At 31.3% G+C, this 11,040-nt stretch overlaps 1 long non-coding RNA gene across 1 annotated transcript; it reads left to right on the top strand.

Annotated features, from left to right (window-relative positions):
• The first annotated feature begins 2,635 nt into the window (after positions 1-2,635).
• On the top strand, positions 2,636-3,237 carry LOC125198333. Its single transcript, XR_007172386.1, has 2 exons — positions 2,636-2,758; positions 2,866-3,237. It is a non-coding gene; the product is annotated as an uncharacterized LOC125198333 (long non-coding RNA).
• Positions 3,238-11,040: the final 7,803 nt, after the last annotated feature.

The raw sequence follows: 11,040 nt of genomic DNA on the forward strand, positions 1-11,040 counted from the left end.
TCTGACAAAGCTTATCAATAATTTAAATTAAATTGCAGTCCTTGTTATTTTAAACTATGAATTTTTTTTGAAACGTATTCATAGAAGTCAATTAACGATATGTGAATATTCGTAGTAGTTAGTTTGTAAGTAATAAACGCTTACTACTGTAAAATAATACTCCCTTCGTCTAAGAGTGGGAATTCGAGTACCCTTGGATACCTGACCCAAGAAAACCGGGTACCTGAACCCAAAAATAGTTTAAAGTGCACACTCAATACCCGGCCCCATATGTTTTTACTATATAGGAGTATTAATTAATGTGAAAGCCATATTCAATCTTTTTCACTATGGAAAATGGAGGATGATGAGGTGTCTGTGTAGTTACGGTAATTACGTGCAATATCACGTCTTCAACCCCACTCAATTTTCTATCCATTCTCATGCCTTCGATACAAACGTTTAAATATATCAGTCACAAAAATTTAAATTTAAAATAAAATCAAACGACAACTTATTAGAGTATTGGATTGGGCTCTGCTATCAGAAGGGCCCAATGTTTAATCTAAGGCCCATTGTAAAGAGATGCTTCTCTAGAATCACTTAAGCTAATTTCGCGTGTTATTTTAATACAAGAAAATAATTATATAGAAAAAATTTGTACTACATGTTAAATTTGTTTTAAACGTTCTGGCTTGACCGGTTGTCCCAAAACTCAGTGGATTATGATAGGAATTGAAATAGGTCACATGGACAAATATTTGCCCCCAACTACATTATTCAAGAGTAGGGATGTCAATGTAGCCCGCAATCTGTGGGCCGGCTCGAAGAGCCCACCAAATTTACAGGGTTAGGACTGAAAATTTCTAGCCCGATAAAATTACAGCCCTATTAGCCTGCACCCGATTAACCCGCAACCCGTTAGGGCCAGACCCGAAAACCCGATGGGCTGGCCCGAAAACCCGATAAAATTTCTATTGTTCTATTTGTTTGACTCTAATTCGACACTTCATTGGTTATTTTATAATATAGATTACTAAAAAAATAACTTTTATTTTTATATATTAAATATATAAATTATATGTTAAATTTTTACTAACATAATAATAGATATATAAATTAGAAACTTCAAATTCACTAAAAAAATATATTTAAATTTCTAAAATATGCTTTAAAATTTCTTGATGTTTATGTTTTATTTTACATAAATCTCAAATACTAGTATTTGATCATGTTTATGTTTGAGTTTAAACATATATCTCAAATTTATCATAATTAAATATTTTACATTCTATAAATATAACTAATTTTCACTATTATGTATTGGATTGAATGCACGTTAATTTTATCGGTAGTAACCCGATTAGCCCGCTGGGCTAGCCCGAAACCCAAGTTTTTAGGGTTAGGGTTGAACTTTTATAGCCCGAAAAAATCACAGCCCGATTATCCCGCACCCAATTGACCCGCAACCTGAATAGGGTTGGCCCGAAACCCGGTGGACTGGCCCGATTGACGTCCCTATTCAATAAATTATATCCGTTTTCTACACACTTTTAATTTATTTTTCAATTTTCCCCCCCTAAATTCACTTTTTAATTATGTATTTTTATTTTTTAGAATTTTAATTATGTATTTTTTATTTTTTAGGATTTAATTATGTAATTTTTATATTTTAATATATTTTTATATTGTAGAAATGTTTTTAATAATTGAAGTATTTAAATTAAATAATAGAATAGTGAGACCCTTGAGCTTGTCCTTGCGGAAGAGCACAGATGTGGGTGTTGTGCTCTTGTCTAAGGACAGGGAGTAAAAGTGGGTCCGAGCCCACCTCCGTGCTCTTAAATAAGAGCACGGATGGGGATGCTCATGCTCTAATAGTCCTTCCATATACTTTTTCACGAAAAATAGTGTCATTTTCATTTTTTATCTACTTTTCTTTCTTTTTCATTTTTTTATGAATAGAGGAATATTATTTTTATAATAAAATTTCATTCAAATACTATGTCACCCTAAACAAATTAAATGAACGTGCATGGAAATTTTCAGTTATTATTATTCTTAGTACAATTGTCGCTTTGATCCAACGCAGTCTTCGTGTAACTAATAGACGACCCCAAAGTCTTCATCTCTATCAATATAGTAAACCGACCAATGAATCACCCTTCACACTACTTTCAACCAGTTGGAATCCACACAAAAATAAAATTAATATATTGATTGTGGATTTACTTTTCAAACGAGTAAAATAAGATCTTGAGTTTCTAGCATCAAGACAAAAACAAATTCTTGATTCTCCAATTTTAACCTAAAATTACAAAAGTAGAACTCTTAAATATAAAATTTTAAAATTGTTGGCCCCCTAACCACCATGTTTCTTCAACTTGCACATATTATATACTCCCTCTGTCCCATTAGGAATGAAACGTTTGCTTTTTCACACATATTTTGAAAAAATAATAATAAATAGTTAAAGTGGAGAAAAAATAAAGTAAAAAAGAGAATAATATAAAGGGAACTCTCCTCTACATTATTATCTCTCTTACTTTATTTTTTCACCACTTTAGTTATTTATTATAATTTTTCCAAAACAAGTGCGCAAAAGTAAACGTTGCATTTTTAATGGGACGGAGGGAGTATATAACTTCAGCTTGCATATATAAACATTAGATTTTGTACAAATCCAAAAAAATGGTTCAAACAAGAATTGAAAGTATGGCTCTTTTATTATTGATGGTTCTTCTAATTTCCTCACAAGTTGCAGATGCTCGAGTTTCATGTAAGCACTTTCTTTCTTTCTTTCGAAATTTCTCAGCTCATTCAAACATGTGATGTGTTTGTGTCTTTTTGAGTACTTGATTATTCATTAATGAGATATGATTTTAGATAAAGAAGGTGAGAAGATGATGAGAAGTTATGCACGTTTTCGGTGCCCCCATGGATGTTGTAATATTGGTGCTGTTGCGGATGCTGATTCCAGTGCTCCTCGTACAGCCATAGCAGCCGGGCCTCCCCCATATTGTCGCTGCTGCCTGTAACCCAATAATAGCCCTAGATGAGTTATCATCTCTACCAAACATTACTCTGGTATATTAGCTTGATGTATTTTTATGTAAAATTAAGGTGTTAAAATAAATAAATACTAGTACTCAAACTGTTCAATTTACTTTGAAATTAATGAGCTGTTGCCTGATTTTGATATGGCTTACCTGTAAATTGAATGAGTTGGACTAATTAACCGATATTTTTCTTGTTAAACATCTTTTACTTTGATTATGGAGTACATTTATTGATTACTTAAAATTTAAATAATCAAAAGGCACAAAATTTGGGCCTTAAATATCATCCTCGTTTAAGTTGTAGCCCATTTATGTATGGGCCTCAAATAAGAATTCTTAATAGCTTATGAGAATGGAAAATTCCATTGTCATCCATTCAAATTCAAGAATGAAAAGTTACATCTTCTTTCCAAATGAATAGTGTTTAAGTGAAAAGGCAAACATTTCATGATAGTAGTCGCTTTTAATAAAAAAGCAATAGGGTGGTGGGATGGGTTGCCTATTTTGGTGCCCAAATGGATGTTGTGGTGTTGTTGGTGCAGCAGTATTAGTCAGACGGCCCTCGGCCTTGATCCCCGGCACTCCTTCACATCGCCGATGCTTCCCGTTAGCCCAACACTCAAAATCCAACCAACCCACTGCCTGAATAAAAAATAGCCCGAGATGAAGTTAAATGTTTTAATTTGAGATAACATGATTGTATAATTTTTAGTGTAAGAAATAAATTGTAAAGAAAAATTATACTACTACTTAGTACTACAAGAAGTTAAATTTTTTCTAAAAAACATTCTGATGATTCTGGCTTGACGGCTAGCCCAAAACTAACTGGATTATGATTAGAATTGAAATATTTCACCTGAAATCATAGTAGATTGCAACTAACCTGAAACTAGATGAGTTGACAATAAAATGTTCCATATTTATATATTTCGACGGTCCATAATAAATACTGTAATTTTACTTTTACTATTTTTAATAAATGAACCTCACATTCCACTAATTTAATAGGGACCAGAGGCGGAGGAGTGTACATCTTTAGACTTTAATCGCGTTATTTCGCTCGAAGAGCATTCGCAAATCGCTAGACGGCAATAGTGGACAAAATTTTGCCCCCAACTACATTAATCTAGAGCCATGCATTTATTGTTTATTTAATTTTTCAACCACAAAAGAGACCAATATTTTGTTTTTTCCTATCATTATGCTCTGAATGAAATCATACATTGGAAGAAGCAAATACATCCGAACGGAGTCGAGCTAAAGATATTCGGGCCGGATTGTGGGGGCCGCCAAGGCGACATAATCGCCTTTTGCTACAATTATTATTGGTGTTATTTGATTTGTTGCCTAATTTACAGTGTTCTATGATTTGATATTTATTGTTTGATTTCTTCTCTATTTTACTAATTAATGATTTGTGGTTATTTTATTGTCAACACCTCTATATATAGAGAATTAGGGATGATTATGTAATGGTTTATAATATCAAAGAAAAATGATTCAATTCTCATCTAACGCCGCTGACATTTCCTTTCCCTCTTTGCCATTGTCGTTTCGACAACTCTATCCCCCTATGCCTCAAATTTCGAGTTTGAAAGCACTTAAGAGTTTCCAAAATGAACAAGGATAAGGAAAGCTTCAAATGCTTTCAAACTCCAGAACGTTAGTGTATTAGCAACTATAATTGTCCTTCCATATATTCTCTCATAAAAACTATACTTTTTCATTTTTATTTGTTTATCAAAATTAATCCCATTTTTATTAATAAAAAGTTCTATCATCACTTTCTTTCTTCCTCTCTTTCTACTCTACCTATTTTTCTTTCTTTTCTTTCATACTACTTTTTTAATTTTGTATTACAATCAATGTCGAGTATTAGTAAATTTTCTGACAAATACTATGTCCCCTTAGACAAATGAACGTGCATGGAAATTTTCATTTATTTTATTCTTAGTACAATTGTCTCTTTAATAGACAACCCCAAGTCTTCATCTTTATTAATATAGTAAACCTTCCAATGAATCACCCTTCACACTACTTTCAACCCGTGGGAATCTACGCAAGAATAAAATTGATATATTAATTGTGGATTTACTTTTCAAACGAGTAAAATAAGATCTTGAGTTCTTAACAACAAGACAAATTAAAAACAAATCCTTGATTCTCAAATTTTAGCATAAAATTACTATAGTAGGTACAACTCTTACAAAATTTCAAAATTGTTGGCCCCCTAACCACCATGCTTCTTCAACTTGCTTATATAAGCATGGTTGCTCCTAATAACTTCAGCTTGCATATATAAACATTAATTAGGTTTTCTATAAATCTAGGAAAATGGTTAACAAAAGAGTTGAAATTATGGCTCTTTTATTATTGATGGCTCTTCTAATTTCCTCACAAGTTGCGGAAGCTCGACACCTCAATCGAGTTTCATGTAAGCACTTCTTTCTTTTGAAATTTCTCATCTCATTCAAACATATGTTGTGTGTGTGTCTTCTTTATTCATTATATATATATGATTTCAGATGAAGAAGGTGAGAAGATGATGAGAAGTTATGCACGTTTTGAGTGCCCCCATGGGTGTTGTAATATTGTTGGTGCTGTTGCGGATGCTACTACTGGTGCTGGTGATGGTGCTCGTGCTCCTAGTGCAGCCGTAGCAGCCGGGCCTCCCCCACCCCCTCCCCGTCCCCCGTATTGTCGCTGCTGCCTGTAGCCCAACAATAGCCTTGGCTAGTATACTTGTTTTTTATATGTAGAATAAAATTAAGGTTCATGTATGCATGATTGTATTCTAACCGTTTCCAATTTGTTTTGGAAATTAATGAGCTGTTGTACAAATAGCCCGATATTGATATTTTCGATGCATTATTCTCTCTCTTACTTTACTAATTTCTCCACTTTAACTATTTATTGTTATTTTTATAAAAGAAGTGCAGACTAATCAACGCTACTCCTAATGACCGACGGATGGAGTACTATTTAATGTACAAATAGCCCGATATTGATATTTTCGATGCATTATTCTCTCTCTTACTTTACTAATTTCTCCACTTTAACTATTTATTGTTATTTTTATAAAAGAAGTGCAGACTAATCAACGCTACTCCTAATGACCGACGGATGGAGTACTATTTAATTTATAACCACCCTTGGGCCTTGGCCTAGGTAAACAGACGCAGTCTTCATTGAAAATAGACTACACCAAAGTCTTCGTCTTTATTCAACCCCAAGAAATAACAGTAATAAAAATATATTTACTAGTCAAACAAGGAAAAGTAGATCGATTTAGCATCAAGATAAAAAGTCAAGACATGTGTTAGACATATTGGGAAATCTAAACAATAAAAATAAGTGTAACATATTATAAATATTACTAATATAAAAGAAAGCGCGTTAAAATATACTCCCTCCGTCCCACATAATTTTACACAGTTTGACTTGACACGAGTTTTAAAAAATGTAATAGAAAGTGAGTTGAAAAAGTTGGTGGGATGTGGGTCCTACTTTTAAAGTATTGGTTTTATAATAAAATGTGAGTAGGAATGGGTTAGTGGAATATGAGGTCCACTACCAAAAATGGTAAAAGTGAAATGGGTAAAATTATGTGGGACGAACTAAAATGGTTACATGGGTAAAATTATGTGGGATGGAGGGAGTAGTACATAGAGAAATAGTATAACAAAATAACCTTGCATTATTCTAAAAAAGCTTCTTTTTTTTGTATGTAGTTTATAGGAGTATAAATAAGGGTGCGTTAAAATGACAACACCTCTTAAAGTGACATTGTGACACTACGTAGCCTGCAATATTATAAACGCTACACTGCAATCTATAGATTGCAGTCTAGCGTATTGGATATTGCAGACAGACAAAAATTGCAGTCTAACGTATTGGATATTGCAGACCGAGAAGATTTACCCTTGAGCGTTTTCTATGATTGCCACATGGCAGCTGATTAATCGTCCACATGTACAAATGATTGGCTAGGAATGATGGTATGATGTCACTTTTGGAGGTGTTGTCATTATAACACAAACCGTATAAATAAACATGGTTCTAAGTTAATTTGATTCATAGGTTTACTAGAAATTCATAATTCGATTTTTTGGTATAAATGATATTCCTATTTTATACTCCATCCATCCCACAAGAATATGCACTCTTTCCTTTTTAGCCCGTCTCACAAGAATATGCACTTTCTAATTTTGCAAACTCTTTTCTCTCTAATAAGGTGAGACTCATTTCCCATTAACAATACTTTAATTACTTTTTCTCTCTACCTCTCTCTTACTTTATCAATTTTGTATTAAAACCAGTGACGACCCAAAGTGCATATTCTTTGAAGACGGATGGAGTATAAAAATAGATAATACAAATATATAAGTACAATAATTTACTAAACCATGACCATTAGAAATTATAGTTACTAAAGATAGACATGTAAAAAATAAATTATAAAAGTACACATTTCATATAGATATAAATGTCCTCTTTGAAAAATCATAGCAAATCTCCACCAATTTGATTTTTGCAACGTTCATTGCATGAAGAATTTGTCTATAAATATAGAGTGAATGAACACATTCTCATACAAAATCAAACATATATGCTCATTAAATTTCCTTAGTAGAAAATGGTTTCCAAAAGAAATGTATCCATAGCACTATTGTTAGTTATCGTGTTTCTCATTTCCTCAGAGGTTGCAGATGCTAGAGAACTGGCTGAGGCTTCGACCCATAGATTGGCATGTAAGCACGTTTATAACACCCCTTATTCGATTATCGAAAAAGTTAAATAGTGTTACATTTTTGTTCCTTTCAGGCAGTTTAATTTAAGAATAGTATTAACTGTTAATTAATTTATTATATTGGTTTTATAATAATCAGCAAAGGAACTTGAAGAGAGAGATGACGATGGATATGTCTGTTGTCGTTAACCATATCAAAAGTACTCAAGCCTCCAACCAAATTCAAATATGGACTTTTTTTTTTTTCTTTTCTTTGACAATTTCTTCATTATTAATAAAATGATACGGTAAAAAGATTATATTATTGCCAAGACATGAGAATCTAAATAGTTTGAATGTATATGTTCAGTTGATAGAAATTAAAAAAAATTTAATGATATTATAGTACTAGTATTTGCACATAATTGATCCATACCTATAAACGATAGTTCGGTCCGTGTATTTATAATAACTTACTCCCTTTGTCTATGCCTTAAAGCTTCATTTTGACTCGGTAGAGATTTTAAGTAATTATTTAATTTTAATGGAATGTAAATATAATGATTTAATTAAGTATGTGAGTTCATTAAGTAAATATATAAAAAAACTCTACAAAATAGGAGTATTATTTTTTGGAAGGAGAGAGTACGTGTTTATAAATTACTTAGTATAGTGCGGTAGATGAAGTGTTTATTTTGATATTTTTCTCTCCAAGTCAATTTTTTATCCGGACTGAAGTCTTCAAGTTAACAAAACAACTTATTTTTATTGTTCCCACAATAGCCATTAATTAATGTGAACATATACAAATTTTAGATTCGCGTTTCTTTCCAACACACGAATTAAGAAAAATTGTGTTAGGTGAGTTAAGTAAAAAAAGAATAAAGTAAGAAATGAAAAGGTAGAAAAATAAAAAGAAATTAGAGTAATAAAAAAAAATAAAATAAATAAAAAGAAATGTATTTACTTTTATTTAAAAGAAAAATGACTTCACTGTTATTGAGCCATTGATTTGGCTGTTTTTTCAGTGTATATGTTCACGTGTGTTTGTTTCTTTCTCACCGTCATGAGATGGTCAACTCTATGCTTGATTATTAATATATCAGTTTTTAACAAACATTTGATTCTATGTCACAGTGTACAAAATTTTGCCCCCAAAGAGCCATGCATTTATTGTTTATTTATTTTTTCAATTACAATAGAGACCAATATTTTGCCTCTTCCTATCATTATGTTATGAATGAAATCATACATTGGTGTCTTATTCGTGTCGTGTTCGTGTTACACGTTAAAAAATAATATTAATATATTATAATATTATTATTATTTTTATTTATTTTAAAATTTTAAAATTTTAAAACTAAAACTTAATAATTTTTAATTAAAAGGTGCAACCCATCGGGCCGACCCGCAACCCGTTCGGGCCAACCCGTTTAACCCGCCAACCCATTTGGGCCAACCCGTTTAGCCCGTTTTGTATTCGGGTAATAAAATTACAACCCTAACTCGCTCATTTTACCGGGTTGTTCGAGCCGGCCCACAGGTTTCGGGTTGAATTGACATCCCTACACACAAGATTAAGAAAGATACTCGTTAAATGTTAAATAATGACATACCCGTCTGCCAAGTTTTTAATGTATATTATTAGTGATTTTGTAAGTTTAAGTTGAATCCACACACGTGATTTTATATAGTTTTATTTTTATGTATTAAGTGAAGAAAAAATAATATAAGAGAAGGGAATAAGAGATAAATATGTATTTACTTTTTTAATATTAATCATGTTGATCAGAACAAATCAAAAAGAAAACAAATCATCTTTGAGGAGAAGAAGTACTAGTCAAACAAGAAAAAGTCAAGACATTGTTTCGAATTTTCGATCATGAAATGAGACCCAGTAATGTAGTATACAGAAAACGAGTTAAAATAAACATAAAGAAACGTGATTCTCGTTTTTGGGAAGACATTAGTTTAATAAATCAAAGTAGACATTTTGATAAGAAAGTGGTGGGATTACTTTGTGGGAAATTTCCAATAAGAACACTTTGTAACAAAGAATTAATAAATTAATTCCACCATCAAGATAAAGTTGCTTTGTGAGTGTGCATATAAATGTTGGTTTAATTTGTAGGAGTACTAGGAAATTTCCTATAAGAACACTATAGTAAAAGTCATTCCACCATCAAGATAAAGTTGCTTTGTGAGTGTGCATATATATGTTGGCTTAATGGTGGAATAATTAATGTCTAAGATAATTTTTTTTAATGTAAAATATTGAGAATTGAATAGGAATGGAGAAACCTCCGTTGAAAGAGAATGGAGAAAATGTAGAAATCGTCGATCACAGGAGAATACAATTTACAATAAAATGCCTTTTATATAAGCTAAAAATAAAGGCTAAACTAAAACCTAATTACATTCTATTTTCCAATTCTAGTAATTATGATATAACTTTTAAAAGTTCTGTTTATTATTCATAAAAAAAAGCAGCTTTAGCTTTGTCTTCAGTCTCGATATATGTATAAGAAAATACTTTAGAGCGAAATAACAAAAGTAAACACTTCATCTACCATTAAAAATTCTGCTTATTAACATTTATAATTTTATAAATTTCACGAAAATCAAAGCTTGATTTTTTAGAATAATTAGAGTAAGTACTATTCTTACTTAGCCACGAATAATTAGGAATTGAAAATTTAAAAACAAAAATAATTAAATAGCACTACTCTTGCTTAGCCATAAAACTTAGATACGTAACCTATGGCAAAGCACAAGACGAGGAGCCAAAATTTCATACCACGAGGTCGAAAAATGCATTTCACAATTTACTCAATAAAGCTTCTTTTTATATACAGTATTAGGAAAAAAATTAATTAAGTCAAATTCATACTACTATATATATATATTAGTAGAGTAGTAGTATTAATCTCAATACATCATATTTTTGCTATAAGATCTTGATATTTATCTTAAAATATGGAATGCGATCTAAATATTGTACAAATTCAAAATTATGATCTGGACCATTAAAAAATATCAACAGATCACAAAAAAGCATCAGCAGAAAAGTGTCAATAGAATTTCTACGATAGTCAATGATTGATGTTGTGTTGATAATGTGTTGATACTGTGTTGACATTAAAATCTTGAAATTTTACACTGTGTTGATATTGTATTGAAACTATGTTGAAGCTTTGTTGAGAAGTTTTGAGTTTGTACAATAAATATGTTTGCATTTTATCACTAACCCCTTAAAACGTAGTACTAGTTTTA

The sequence above is a fragment of the Salvia hispanica genome, unplaced genomic scaffold (genome assembly GCF_023119035.1).
Source record: "Salvia hispanica cultivar TCC Black 2014 unplaced genomic scaffold, UniMelb_Shisp_WGS_1.0 HiC_scaffold_1370, whole genome shotgun sequence".
Lineage (NCBI taxonomy): Eukaryota > Viridiplantae > Streptophyta > Magnoliopsida > Lamiales > Lamiaceae > Salvia > Salvia hispanica.